Source organism: Festucalex cinctus, chromosome 9 (genome assembly GCF_051991245.1).
Source record: "Festucalex cinctus isolate MCC-2025b chromosome 9, RoL_Fcin_1.0, whole genome shotgun sequence".
Lineage (NCBI taxonomy): Eukaryota > Metazoa > Chordata > Actinopteri > Syngnathiformes > Syngnathidae > Festucalex > Festucalex cinctus.
Genome location: NC_135419.1, coordinates 12292628 through 12308411, shown reverse-complemented (window position 1 = coordinate 12308411; position 15784 = coordinate 12292628). Strand labels below are relative to the sequence as shown.

At 38.0% G+C, this 15784-nt stretch overlaps 1 long non-coding RNA gene across 2 annotated transcripts in view; it reads right to left on the bottom strand.

The window, feature by feature from the left end:
* Positions 1-596: 596 nt before the first annotated feature.
* The window catches only part of LOC144026393 (uncharacterized), a 54138-nt gene continuing 38950 nt past the window's right edge, over positions 597-15784 (bottom strand). For both annotated transcript variants that reach the window (XR_013285124.1, XR_013285125.1), the window contains exon 4: positions 597-766. This is a non-coding gene — a long non-coding RNA (uncharacterized LOC144026393). The remainder of the gene's footprint in view (positions 767-15784) is intronic.

The window sequence follows — 15784 nt, the reverse complement described above, 5'->3', positions numbered from 1 at the left end:
GAAAGCAAATAGAATTTTGTATTTGTGCGAGCTTTAAAATATATTTTTGTGGGACAATATTCTTTTCCCGTTTGTCTCCCCTGGCTGTCGTGTACTGTTCTCCGTTAATAAAGCATTAAAAAAATGTAGAGCAATGGTGGCGATGGTGGAGGGGTCCTCTTTACACACCCTACGCCACCAAATAATTGATTATGATAATCATAATGACGATAATAAATGAGGGAAATGAAGAAAAAATAATTTATCACTCACATGTTTTCTAAGTTTAGTCATGTGACATTCACAAACTGAGCCGTGATTGGTCGTTACCTGACCCGAGCAATTGTGATGTCATTTTCAATCGATGAAAAGTCGCAAAATGGCCGCCACCCCCAACCGATATGGATACAAATTGGTGGATTTTGTTGCTTGTTTCATATTCCACTTTTTAATTCAACCGTGTTTAGACTAGTTGGGGCTGCAAAGAACATATTGTCAATAAAATGTTTATTGCAATTGTGTATAGTACAGAAAAACAGGAAACTTAACAAAGGAAATTAATCATGTAGTGTACTGTATGGATTCTTGAAGCTGTTATTGTGTTTATACCTTGTCTTACCACAAGATGCCGCTACAGGCCATCTTTTACGCCATCATATTTCAAGGCAAACTGGCTCGGCAGTCATCAGAGGGCACTTTACTCTTCATCCACTGTGCTCCAGCAGATCTGCATGAATAGTGCTCATGATGTTCCTCCATTGCAGTTAGAAGACACCACACATCTGCGCTGCAATGTTAACCAGAAGCCAAGCAAGACGAAACGTTATCTGGAGATGAAATATCGTCGCCAGCGCTTGGGGTTAGATGGGAAATGCTATTTTACACACGGGACAGCTTATAGACTATAAGGCAGTTCAGTTATTCGATGCGGGTCTGCTCTGTAAACAGACCCTCTCCATCTGGGTAATAAAGCAATGATTTTCTTTTATCTTCAGTAGACATAAACAGCTTAGAAGTGCGGCTATGCAGCGCCCCTGAAAATGAGGTAATAAAATCGTCACTGAGTGAATCGGTGCCACAGAAACGGCCTAGACGCCCATTAAAAGTCACTAACTGAATTCGAGTGCTCTTCTAAACCTGCACCGGTTGTTTCCTCGTGAGTGGGATGCCGCATTGTATTGAGAACAGATGGACACACTTTAGAATGCTAAGATATACATAGCCGTGGCCATAATTCAGTTGAGATCAACATTTATTGGAAATGAGCCACTCTTGTGACTATAAATAAATGAAGCACTTCAATGTTGTATCATAGCTATTCCTGTTGGGAATGTTCTTGCTACACTTTTGAGCTCCGAAAACGTAATTGTGACTGTCTGGGGTGTAATTCCACTCGTGAACGCTAAATGGCGGCACATAATTTATTTTGAGATGATGTAAATTTGAAAGAATTTCATGAAATTATCAGTTTAGTTTTTGTTGAAATATTGAATACCATCCTCTGTAATACTGCTTTTTAAAATTAAAGATGGTGACATCTTTTATAAGATGCATCTTTGCACATGATTATTGATGTATATTGAGAGATAAGTTAAATTTGTTTACTAGCTTGTGGGTCAGGAGGAGGGTTATTTTATATTGTACAACTTTGGGCATGATGATTGATTTATAGTGTGTGATGATAAGTTGAATTTGATTGTTAATTTGGGGGGGATGGGATTTGTTTACTGTAAACACTAAAATGGATCTACATGTTACATTGTTTGTATAATATTGTGTGCTGTCCGTCAAGTGCTGTCAATGTATTATTTATTTTTTGTATTACTACCTTTAAAAACATACTATAAATACTATTACAAAAACATGCCTAGGGAGTGTTCAAATATATTTTAATAATATATCTATATTGCAGACTTCATTTGTTGTGAAATGGGGGCGAGGAGGAGTTACTGTATATCACAATCAACCCAACATTTCCCATATTCCCATATTGTTTCATTCCTATTCCACATTTACTGTATAGCCCTACTAAAAATATGTCATGACTAGGGTCATGCAAGGGTTATTTTTACTGTCGTGACTATGGTCATGTAAGGGTTATGTTTGGGTCATGACCGTGAGGTCAAGTGTCTGTTTTGAACTCATGTAACCAGCATCTAGTTTCAACTCGTCTTAAGCTATGTGATGTCAGGAATCTTTAATCTCTTTATCTGGTAAACAGCCAATCAGATAATACCATGTCAGTCCTGTTACTCACATGTCTAGCCACAGCCAATCAGATCGATTCGTTGTCTATATAGGCCGGTCTGAGAAGTGTGTGTTTTTGTCGGATTATTACCTCTGTTCCTCTGTGCAACTCCCGTTGTTTCTCGTCTAGTCAAGTTTGTTCCATGCCTCTCGATATATATAGCCTCAAATAACCTCACGTTAACAACAATGTAAAAACTCTCTGCATGGCACATGGGGAAATTCAAGTCAGAGAATTTCTGATCATATCAGAGTTGGTTTGGACACCAAAATAATACACTGCTGTGCATACTGCTAATATATTCTCTCTGGTACACTTTGAAAACAGCTTTTTAAAATGGTCCCTAAAAGTCAACCTGGAAGAAGAATTTTGTAATCCTCTGATCTACATAATACTCTCCAGCACTAACACAAGGATGTACTTCACACTCAACCTGTTTTCTTTATGTTGGCACTTGAGTATAAACAGCACAGTAAAACGCTCTGCGTACATTTGACGGGGATTAGTAATGAATATCACAGCTGCGATATTACTCGGGAATATGTTTATTACGTTTCGCTTCTCATTTTCCCCGCTGCTCTCTTTCGGCTTTATTTAGTAATAGGGAAGGAGCCAACCTCGGCCAGATGTAAAATTCCTCACTGGATCACGAGTGAGACCTTTCCACAATGACATCATGGTTTACACTGCCAGGAAGCTAACCGCAGGAAAAGAGTGACACCGGTTGGAAAAAAAAAAAACAGCCCAAGAGAGGCCTTTTCTTCATCTGATTAAAAGATTGGATCTTTATTTCTTTTTTTTTTCTTTTTTTTCGCCAATCAATTGTACATATTAGCATACATATGGATGAAGGTGTGTATGCATTGAATGTGTCAGGTGGATTTAAAAAATAAAAAAGAAGCAGAAGAAGCAGAAGTAAGAAATGAGCAAGCGTGCCAAGCTCTGATTAATCACCACCTCCATTTCTGCTCAGCAGACCATCATTTGCTTCATTAGGGTTCATTATTAACGACGACGTGTGGGCAAGGCCTTCCAAAGCACCTCTCGTGTGCTCACTTTCCTCCGTTTCCTCTCACTTTCACCCTCGCAAAGCATTCCCGAGGCTGGAGCTCGTTTTGGAATGTTGACTTTGGACTCACAGTCGTCGTAAAAAGATCACAACCCCGGCGAGCGCCGGCCCGCCTCCCACCGACTGCAAGACACCGACGGCGCACTCGCTGAGGGCTTTCGTTTGTTATTTGCTCAATTTGATCGTCGGGCCAATTACGTGTGTCAGCGCCCATGAGACGAGGTCGCCGCCTCGAATTGGAGTCTCACTGGAGTCACCGGCGGGGAGGAAATTCTGCCTTTGTGCAATCATCTTCTTGGCTCAGAAGGAATGCAAAGTGATTGGTTAGCCACCCATTCGAAATGATTGTGTGGTTAAATGTAAATAAATATGCAAAAATGGATTTGGTGAGCGTAGACACTAATATTTATACTGTATATGTATATATTAGGGGTCTCAGGCAATATATATATATATATATATATTTTTTTTAAATCCTAATTAATCGCATTACTTCAAGAGTTAACTCACAATTAATCGCAAATTTTAGATCTGTTCTAAATAGGGCTGTCAATTGTAATTGTCTGGAGTTATTTTTTTAAAATTTAGAATTGTCCAAATCATCTGATTTTAGCATATCAACTATTATTCTTTTTTAATTTTCACTGATTTCTGTAGTCCTTCATGAAAGAAGACGATAGATTAATTTATTCCAAAAATATTTGACAGTGACAGCACTAGTTCTAAATGTACAATGAAAGTTTTCATAATCTTAACATAAAACTGGAAAAAAAAAACTCTTAAACTAATAGAAACATGTTTGCACTTTTTTGCCATTGACTGTAATTTAATAAGAATTCATATAATTGAGTTAAAATTAAAATATGTAGTGCATGGAAAAAACGAGCGTGATATTGATTTGTATTGAGGTCATTTATCTGCCACTAGATGGCATAATTGCATTCGTAAGACAATGACAGCTCAGTGCGTTTTTCTTTTCATATTAAAGGCGGGGTCTTCCGTTTTCACTCAGGAAAATTCACTATATAAATACAGGATGTATACCCAGGAACTCCTGCTCAATCTACACCTCCTGGCTTCTGTTAATGTGTGGTGGTGATTTTTTCCTACCCCCAACCCCACAAGAAGCTTGTGTGAGTGAGTGAGTGAGTGAGTGAGTGAGTGAGTGAGTGAGTGAGTGAGTGAGTGAGTGAGTGAGTGAGTGAGTGAGTGAGTGAGTGAAAAAAAATAAAAATCCGTGCGTTCTGTCAAGTTGCTGCGGAAGTGACGTCATGCAGCTGACAAATTTGTCCGTCCCCGTCTGCAGACAGTGAGTGACACGCCCCCCGTCACCCCCTGTTCTGCGATTGGCTGGAGGGATAAACAACTGTCTGTCCACAGAAACACAGGAACATCCCGCTATTGACAAAACAAACACAAAATGGCAACATACAGGCTGGTGAGGTGGGGCGGGGGTTGCTTAGGAAAAAATCACCACCACACATTAACAGAAGCCCAGAGGTGTAGATTGAGAAGTTCATGGCTATCCATCCTGTATTTATGTAGTGCATTTTCCTGAGTGAAAACGGAAGACCCCACCTTTAATTAAGAGCTATCTAATCTTAACATGAAGCAACGTTTATGAATTCTGCACATTTTTAAAATTGTATAACAACTTGACCCCAGTCTCCACAAATATATGCATTATTATTAAAATTATTACTGCTAAATTTTGATGTGGACACGTCTGCTGCGTTGCAACTGGAATTCCCCCAGTACAGGCTTTCCAAGTAATTAATCGCACGTCAGGAAATTAAGTTAAAAAAATTAACTCAAAATTAATGCACTAATTTTGACACCCCTAGTATACTGTATATAGTTTATTTATTATTATTGCTATACAACTTCTTAGTGAAACCCGTAGCCTACTATAGGATGAGTTGTTGATTTGTTTATTATGCGTGGTTGTCTACACCAAAACAATATATTGGTGCAAAATGAAGGTTTTATTTACGCTCTGTCAGCGATTTTGCCCTGTAATTAGAGGTCATTTTCACTATGCGCAGCATGTATTGAGTCACTCACACCTCAGCTTGAACTTCCCAGAAGGCTTTGGCTGTCTGCGCCCTGACATATAATTTGAGTCGGAAGGCATTCGGCGCTGGAACACAAATGACACGTATTTATTTGTATCAGCATGCAGAGTGAAACTCGAGTTCCCCTGACATTTATAGAAAAGATTCATGCATGCATGCATGCATGCAGCGAGCACAGAAAGAGGTGATTTTACTTATCTACTTAAAATGTAAGTCAAGTCAAAAGTTTTCTTTTCAATACAATGTGCAACGTTCATCCACTAATGTAGTCTAAACATCCCGATTAATATTGGTGAAATAAGAATAAAACAAATTAAGCCACCCCTTTTCATTAATCAAAGGGGGCAGCCATTTTGACTTTCTACCACCCTTTGATGTTGCCAGAAATGGTCGTCAAAGTGCCTTCGGGCTCGCATTGTGGGTGTCACATGATCAAACCCAGTAAACAGGTGAGCCAATGCACTTTGACATCAATTTGGGGTGGTAGAATGACAAAATGGCTGCACACAATTTTATTTTTGCCATCTGAAATCATTTCCTGACCACATAATCAGAAATAGTCATCTAACACACATTCAATTCTTTTCATCATATATCTTCATATTGTACTACATTGATTTTCCTCACGTGTCAGCCAGACTAAGAGATTCAATGCGTGTCCCCCGTCTCATCTGGAATGTGAGGTTTCATTTCTTTTATTTGCATAATGATTCATCTTGTACCCGCAGCAGCCGCAGATGGAGTGATGCAATGATTTAAAAACGTATCTGTGGAATTAATGAGCACATGGTGTGTAAAAAAATGTGTCGGGGCTCCCTTACTGAGAAGCTTCCGGTGGGAATTGACGCTGACACACGTTACAGAGTTCAGTCACCTTCAAGGAATTTAAGAAGAGGAGATTTTGTGCCATCACTGCGATGCTGATGACGAGAATGGAACGTATGAACAACTCGAGTGGAAAATACAAAGATTGTATCACGTGTCGTTCCTTTTCCCCTTTGAAACAAATAGAAATACAGTATTCCCTCGTTTATCGCGGTTTCATCTATCTCGGCCTCGCTGTTTCTCAAATTTTTTACAGCGTGATTTTTGGTTTGTTTATTTTTTTTTGTTTTTTGCACGTCCGTTTCTCTCGAACCCTACATCCAATCGGGGACAGATGGCCATATGCGGATTAGTCTCGACGAGACCGTTCCAACGGTGTCTGTCCCGTCGCTCCACAACATTGCATTCCGGAGATAGAAAAGATATACTGTGCTATATAAGAAGTAAATTTAAAAAACAAAAAAACAAAAAAAACAAAAAACAAAAACATACTTTTAGTGGGGAAAAAAATGACTGTAAATGAAAAAACAACAACCCATAAATGATGAATGAAAAAGCATTTCTAATAAACTAAAAATCATTCCAAAATGAAAAAACATATATATAATAAATGAAAAAAAAATATATATATATACTGTGCTCGAGAGTGTAATAAGTAAATAATAATTTGAAAAAAAAAAACGTACTTTTAATGGGAAAAATGACTGTAAATGATGAATGAAAAAGCATTCATAATAAACTAAAAATCATACCAAAATGAAAAAACATACAATAAAAAAAAAATAAAAAATAAAAATAAATACTGTGCTGTATAGTGTAATAAGCACCAAAAAAATAAATAAAATAAAATAAACCATACCGGTACTTTTATTTATAATAAAGATTTATACTGAAGTCAAAATTAAATCAAAACAACAAAACATAAAGAATAAATGAAAAAAAATATATACTGTACTGTAATAAGTAAATAAAAAAACATACTTTAAATGGAAAAAATGAATGTAAATGAAAAAAAGAACATATGATGAATGAAAAAGGATTTATAATAAAGTAAAAATCAAATAAAAAATGACAAAACATATAATAAATGAATATATATATATATATATATATATATATATATATATATATATATATATATATATATATGTATATATATATATATATATATATATACAGTATATATATATACACTGTGCATTGTAGTGTAATAAGTAAATAAAAAAAACATACTTTTAATGGAAAAAATGAATATAAACGAAAAAGAACATATATGATGAATGAAAAAGGATTTATAATAAAGTAAAAATTATACCAAAACGAAAAAAACATATAATTAACAGTATATATATATATATATATATATATGTATATTTTTATCGCGGGTAGTTTTTGGAACGTTACACCCACGATAAACGAGGGAACACTGTAGCTTTTATTTACTGAGAGACTGCCACTGTTGTTTGAGTGCTTGCGTCACTGTTTATCCACACACTTGGACACGCCGCGAGCGTGTTTGGCCGTCAGGATGTCCTCAAATATCACACAAGTTGTGTCACTGTTGATGTTTGCTGCCCAAAGGACTTGGAATGGCGGCAGTTTCCTTCGAGTTTGTATACACCGACCGTTCCTTTTAATTTCCTGTTGATGTGGCTCATAGATTTGGTTTCCTGCTTATGTTGGAAAGATAATCTTGGTGCCAATCCAGTGGGGGAGAATTTCCCCACAACAGTTACACACGTTTTTATTTTTTATTGGAGATTTTTGAGGTATTGATAGAATGAGGGCGCTAATGAGAGAAACGCGTAATAAAAGGTTTCGGCAACATTTTCTACAATATATAATACAAAAAATACTACTACCGGTACTAATAATTATAAGTAAGTAAATAAATAAATAAAATAGACAAAAATGTCGTCAACACTGGAAACAACAAGGGCTCTTTTATCGTGATTGTCATAAATCCTGTGTAACGCGTGACGGGTTAGACCTGATGTTGGTATTTTCGCAGTAAAGGCGACAGCTCTTCCAAACTCCCAAAGCAGACGATGAACATTGCTAAAGCGGCTCAATTTATTCCCTTTAAATGTGACGTACTACACTCTAAAAGGAGAATTGTTGAACCAATTTAAGATTACAAATTGAATTGATTACAAATTGTTGACCAACTTAATAAAATTGCTTCAGTTGGTCACACACGACTGAATTAACTTAATCCAAAGTGAATATATCAAAGGGATACTTGACTCGAAAAGTTAATATTTTGTCCAGAATGAATTTGATAACTTCATTATTTTTTTACTTGCTGTCGACTGATGATGACATCACCTGTGCTGAAGAAGTAGGTAACGGCCAATCATGGCTCGCCTGTTTTCTGGGTTTGGTCAGTAAACTGAGCCATGATTGGTCGTTACCTACTTCCTCAGCACAGGTGATTATCATCAGTCAACAGGCAAGTAGAAAAATTACTTTTTAAAGGTACTAATTGTACATGAAAAATTATGAAGTTATCACATCAATTATAGACAAAATATTAACTTTTTACTGCTGAAAATTGTTCATTGAGTCAAGTATTTCTTTGAATTGAATTAATTATGAGTTAATTATACTTTATATATTCACTTTGTATTAATTTTAGATTAACATAATTCAAATACATTAAGGTTAATGAACGCATAATTAGTTAAACTTAATGCAGGGGTGTCAAACTCACGTTAGCTTAGGGGCCGCATGGAGGAAAATATATTATCAAGTGGGCCGCATCGGAAAAATAACGGTATATAACTTAAAAACAATTGCTGTCATTTATACGCAGATTTTCGTGGACCAGACCTAAATTACGGAGCTCAATTGTAATCATATTGTTCCGAAAAATAACACAAATGCAAATAGAACACAGCAACACTTTGCCGGTATATATTCTGGACGTGTGAAATAGACCTGTTTTGCATATATATTGTTCCCAGAATGCATTGCATGGCGCAGTTAATGATGTTATAAGGACGTTTATCCTTGTCATGTCTATTTGTGTTACCAGTAATTGAATTTGTGTCGTATTTAACACATTTATGTTGGTGTATGATTACAAAAAATAATAATAATAATTAAACAAACTGTAGTTAAAGTTGTGTGTAAAATAATGACATCCCGGACGACGATTCCCTGGACAAGTTGCATTGGTCATCTGAGGACTGCTTGTGAAATTACAAAGTTATATGTTTTGATTGTGGCTGGCTGATTAATTAGTCGGACATTACAAATTTTTAAGTTTTTTTTAATATTTTTTTTACTTTACCCAAATCATCTCGCGGGCCGGATTAAACCCATTTGCGGGCCTGATCCGGCCCGCGGGCCGTATGTTTGACACCACTGACTTAATGTATTCACTTTGGATTAACTTAATTCAATCATGTTTAACCAATTGAAGCATCCATCCATCCATCCATTTTCTTGACCGCTTATTCCTCACAAGGGTCGCGGGGGCTGCTGGCGCCTATCTCAGCTGGCTCTGGGCAGTAGGCGGGGGACACCCTGGACTGGTTGCCAGCCAATCGCAGGGCACACAGAGACGAACAACCATACACACTCACACGCACACCTAGGGACAATTCGGAGCGCCCAATTAACCTGCCATGCATGTCTTTGGAATGTGGGAGGAGACCGGAGTACCCGGAGAAGACCCACGCGGGCACGGGGAGAACATGCAAACTCCACCCAGGAGTGTCCGAGCCTGGACTCGAACCGGAGACCTCAGAACTGGGAAGCGGACGTGCTAACCACTCGACTACCGTGCCGCCCCCAATTGAAGCAATTTTATTAAAAGTATTAACTTGGTATTAAGTTTAGATTAACTTAATTCAAGTGAATACAAGAGAATTCTCTTTTTAGAGTGTACCATTCCCATTACATAAACCACTGACTTATTCTTTTGCTGTTGAAACTAACATCTGATTTACCATCAACAGCGCAGTGGAAGCAGTCCAGCCGACTGACGAGAAGTAGCAAAGCTAAAAAACAGAAGAAGAAAGGAGAAATATCTCAGCCTGGAAGCAATTTTTCTGTCACTCCTTTTCCGGCGCAACCGAGGGGACAATCAGCAACAGTCCTTCACAAAGCGAATGTCTTCTCGCCCGTGCCTGTGAACAATCTTTTGAATAACACGTAACGATTTTCAGCAGGCTCAATCCGACTCAAAGGCCGACGAGGGCGCGCGCACGCACGGGCAACAGAAGCGCACGCAGAGGCGAGCGACGCCGTAGTTGGAAGAATGGATGAGTTTGACCTCTGAGCACTTGACATTTTTTTGACCTGCGGCAAAAGAAACACATTCCGAACACAAAGTGTTATGTTAATGATGAAAGAGGGGCCACGGCGACTCTTATGGTGTTATATTCATCTTTTTTTGCGATACATTTGGAGTTTTATTACCTCTGTTAAGAAGGTTATGCTTGCTTTGGTGTGGGTTTATCTATATTTGTGTCATTATTTATTTTATTTTTTTTTACTTTTTGACATGACTATTATTTCATTTATTATTTGTTTGGGAGAAAGGCACGGTACAAACTCTAATCTACCAAGTGTAAATATACGATATTAATGTTTAAAGTAGATAACATATGCTGATTTTTTTAAATTGCTAATCTAAGTGCCCAATTCCAATTAATTTTTTAACAGGTTTTTACAGTATGCTGTAATGCCCTAACATGTGGGAAAGGAGAGCCAATCGCCCATGCACTTTTCAACCATGTATTACTATATACTAGGAAAGGGCCAGGTTTGACGGTTTAAAGTTAATTGCCCCCCCCCCTCCCCCCTTCTCAGCTCAGGGGTGAGCAGTTAGGCACGTAAGAGGGACACTGTGCGAACACAGATGGATTTTTGCTCTGTTGACTAATGCGCATAAAAAAAAAAAAAAAAAAAAAAAAAAACGGTGCCAGCAGGTAATAGTTAGCCCCAAGGACAACATGAGTAACCCGGGAGTCTGTTCTAAAAATAGCTCACCAGTGATGTGACACTGAAGAATAAAAACAGAAGAACAATGTTAATATTTATTTATTTAGAATTAACATGGTACCTGTTTCTTTTGTACTAAATAAATACTCGATATTTTGCTGATAACTTTTTTTAAAGGTCATTTTAGAGCTATAATTTTAATACAGTGATACCACGGTATTTTTTGCTCACAGTTATCATACCATCTAATCTAATATATAATATTGGTTCATGCCTATATACGTTACTTACAGTGTTTCCAATCTGATGTTATCTGATTCTGAGTGCTTTTCTTAAGTCAAGTCAAGTCATGTCAATTAAGTCATCTTTATTTATATAGCGCTTTCAAACAGCCTTAGCTGTCACAGTGTTTTACAGAAACACAACTTCTTAACCCCAAAACTCTCAGAAATCAGAAAGTTTTATATGCTTCCACTTGCTAGTTTTTATTTTTCACATGGAGAAAAGCAAATTGAAAATCCAAACAAATGAGAGTTGAACCAACATCCTGAAATGAGATGCATTGTAATCTCAGAGGTTCCACTGTGTTGTTCTTATCGCAATCGAGGTCAGCGTATGAGGAGTCAACACGTGGGCGGAAGCCTCATACATACAGCACTAACTCGTGTCTCTGGTGTCAGGCTTGCTCAACATTTTCGGAGGAATCTGGCTGCCAAAAGGAACAGCGTGATTTGTTATTAGGGCTCTGTTTTCCTCCCCCTTCCACTGAATTCATAAATATTTTCGTGCTGAGGCTTATCATCACACGACCTCACGCAAAGCTAAACAAAGAATTCCTACTTGTGCGCCTCGCTTGCATACGCTCCTTCGTAGCGTTCACCGACATATTTCTTTCCCTTTTCTGCTATTTTGGTCTCCTCAATTCAGAGATGAGCGGGAATAGGTTGCTAAAATTGTGAGTTTGGTGCTCCGACATCCCGCATCAGAATTCAACTTGTCATGCCAGATGAGCTGCTTGCTTACTGTGGCGGACACGTACGCCGCACAGCACATTTAAGTGGGTCAGGAAACTGAAACCATGATGTTTTTAGCGCTTAAAGAAGTCGTCCCAGGGCAAGGGGGGACTGCTGAAGGTCAAACGTCTACTTTGCGGACACTTCAGGGAATGTGGTAGTGGTTGGATTAGCCTGTTAGCTAGTTAGCCAGCTCAAACAAAAACAGGTGCCCTCTTGTATTTATTGTTTGTTACATATTAGTCAAGTCAAGTCAGCTTTATTTATATAGAGCTTTCAAACAGCCTTAGCTGTCATAAATTGAAGGTTTGATTTATCACAGAGGGTGCCTGTTTTTGCTAGAGCGAGCTAACCCATGGCTAACTAGCTAGCTGGCTAATCCATTCACTAGACAAACAAGCTCTTTGAGTAGAAGCATTTATGGCTTAAGCCAAACTGTGGCAGGCGTTTTACTTTCTGGACCTGTAATTAACATATTTTGCTCTGTAGCCTGACACTCTCAAGTTTGGTGTTATTTTTTTTGTTTCATAACTTGTATCCCCAAACCTGATGATATTCTGCATTGCGAAACAGCAAAGCCTGAAGGGCTTTTTTTTTTTTTTCTCAATTATTTTTGAAGTTGTCAGAAGTTGTTGTTGATTTATTCCAACATGCAAATGATCTGCCATTCCTGCTATGTCCCCCCCAAAACTCCCCCCCCCCACCGCCCTTCACTGACAGCGCAGTGCAAAGAAAGCACAGTAGAAGCTTCCAGCATGTTATTTGTCAAACGTTTTTCCTGTTGCAAAATGTCAGTTTTTATTTTATTGTTGAATGTGTTTTTCAACCTTTGGGTGCCAATTTACTGAATCCAATGCCTGCTGACAAGAAAAAATAAAAAATAAAAAAAAGTCTTTATTGATGGCAAATATAGATTAACAAGGGAATTTGGAAACTTTGCTGCTGTTTGCCCTGGTTGACTTCTTTGTTGAAACTTCTAAAAACTCATCTTGTGTAATCTGAACACGGAAAGTCTTCAGAAATGATCTTCTGAAATGGTGAGGCGTCACAACCCGGCACGGACTATTGATTTTCTCTACTCCAACAGTAAAGCACAACTTTGCAAAAGAAAACCCCCATTATTTTCTGTCATAACACGCGGAAGCCTGCTGTACATTTCTTGACCTTTTGTCTATTCTAGGAGAGGCAAACAATGCATACAAAAAACACAAAATCAAATTCTGAAAGGCCAGAGAGAACATTATTCTTTATTACATCGCAACAGCTACCTGTATATGCATTTCAACACCAGAAGTTTGTTTTAATTCAGGTTATAAATTTAGTTCGATGGTAATATATCACTCAAAGAACATCACGGTTGGATAGTGTTTGTGATCTGATTAACACATTTAAATGAGTGCGCTTCTCATTGCATTTTTCTTAACAATCGCTTAAAAAGTCCATGCCTGTTTTGATTAGAAACCTTTCCAATATGCTATGAGATGGAGGACTCCCAGAAGAAAACTTCCCTCCAGTCACTTGTGCCTTGTCCAGGTGTACATCATTTTCTCGTCAGTTTGCTTGTATTTAGTTCTCTGGTTTCTTTCAGTCTTGTTGGTTCATTGTTACTGCCATGTCACGTTTATAACATTACAAAGAAATTAAAAAAAAAAAAATAGCCCTGTAAAAATTCTTTTCTTCCTGGATTTCTCTCAAGCTGCTGCACCTCCCTTGAAGTTGTTCTGATGCCCCAGAAGGGAAGCACGTCTCACACTTTAAAATATAGCTTTGAGTCTTTATAAAATATGTGGCCTTTTATCATCTAGTCAACTTTTAACATCTCTCAGACTTTGGGAACACTTTACGGAACAACGTCTGCTTGGAATATTTGTGTTATGAGAGTAGAAATGCAGCCCACACTTTATGTAATCTTTCTTCAGCCCTCTGGAATTGTATGAAAAAAAATGACACATGGCTCCATTCCCCCCCCCCCCCCCCCCCCCCCCCCCCCCCCCCTAAGTGGAGTATGCATAGTCTGCACTTGATGGCACTCGGCGATCAGGAGGAAGAGGAGGAGGAGGAAAGGGTGTTGCTGAGGTTAACAGAGAAGCATCCTCCTGTTAATGCCCGCCGGCCCTTAAGTGGGCAGGATGTGACACGGGGAGAATGTCCAACACAATCGCAGCGATTCTCCTCTGCCAAACACGACGACACTGCCACGCTTCATAATGCTTGTTTGAACCCACACAACCCTGTGTCGGTCGGTCCACTCCAAATCAAGGCGCGACACGGTCATCTGTCACCTTCCATAACGAATCACTCCATTGTATGAAATGTGTATTTTGGCTCATGTAAATTCTATTGAAGACATTTTTGTATTAATTCAGCGGAGGACGCGGTTTTCACCTTCTCATGAATTTATGATGCGATGACTCTCTCCCACGTTACGCCTTGATAAGCCCAAAGATAATACATCTCCGTGAGTTATATTAATGACAACCGGGAAGAAACAGAAAGGACGCTGTTATAGGAATACATACAGTGGATATAAGTCATTTTAAAATGTTAAAATGTCAGGTTTTTGCAATGACAAAATAATGTACGACCCCAATTTACTGTAAACTTGACACATGATTTTTAAAAGTGACTCATTTAACCCCAAATGAAGTACAACAGCTCGAGAAAGATTTTCTTAACTCATTCACTCCCAGCCATTTTCACTGAAACAAAACCCTTCGCTCCTGGCTGTTTTACTGGATTTTGACTGATTTTGCAAGGTCCATAGAATATTCTGTTCTATTGCTATAAAAACATGGAACCTACCAGAAGAAAAATTAGAATCTCTTCTTTCATCAGAAAAAAGTATATTTGGATCTGTTTCCATTTTTCAGCGATTAGCATTAGAATATAGCAAAGTTTCTTCATTATTCACAAACCTGTTGAAATCACTGGCAAAAAGAGCTTGTTGCAACAAGGCTCTGGCTGATCTCTTATACTCTGTTTCCACCTGCTGGCCGTTTTTGTAACGACTACCATTGCTTTAAGCGACCTCTTCATGTCAGAAGCTGTATCAAAGTATATGTATGCTCTAGCATTAAAAAACAAACAAACAAACAAACAAAACATTAAAAACATATACTTGTAAATACTTCATGGGAGTGAAGAACAAAGTATTAAAAAACATATTTTTACGTTTTTTAGTTTGAATGAGTTCCCAAGTCACATCATGTTATTAGTTCAAGCAAGTCACTTTATAAACAGGTCATTTCATTACAATTACATCACTGTGAAATCATTAAAATAAAAATCAACTGATCACTTTTGAACATTTTTGTCAGTTTTTCCAATTTCCATCAGTAAGCCATTGCCAAATGGGCACATAGGGCTGCAAATGGAACTGCTTCCTTTGTATTTATTGATGTGACTGCTGACAAAAGCAGCAAGAATGAATCCGGAAGTGTTTCGGGCAATTTTATCCTCTCATATTCAGCGAAATGCTTCCGAACTCATTGAACGGTGCTTCACAGTGCAGATGGACAATGACCTGAAGCATATTATGAAAGCAATTTCATTTGCTGACCACATAACTGAAGATGAATAGCTCCAAGTACTTCAAAATCATGGCAATTGCTCTTGAGAATAT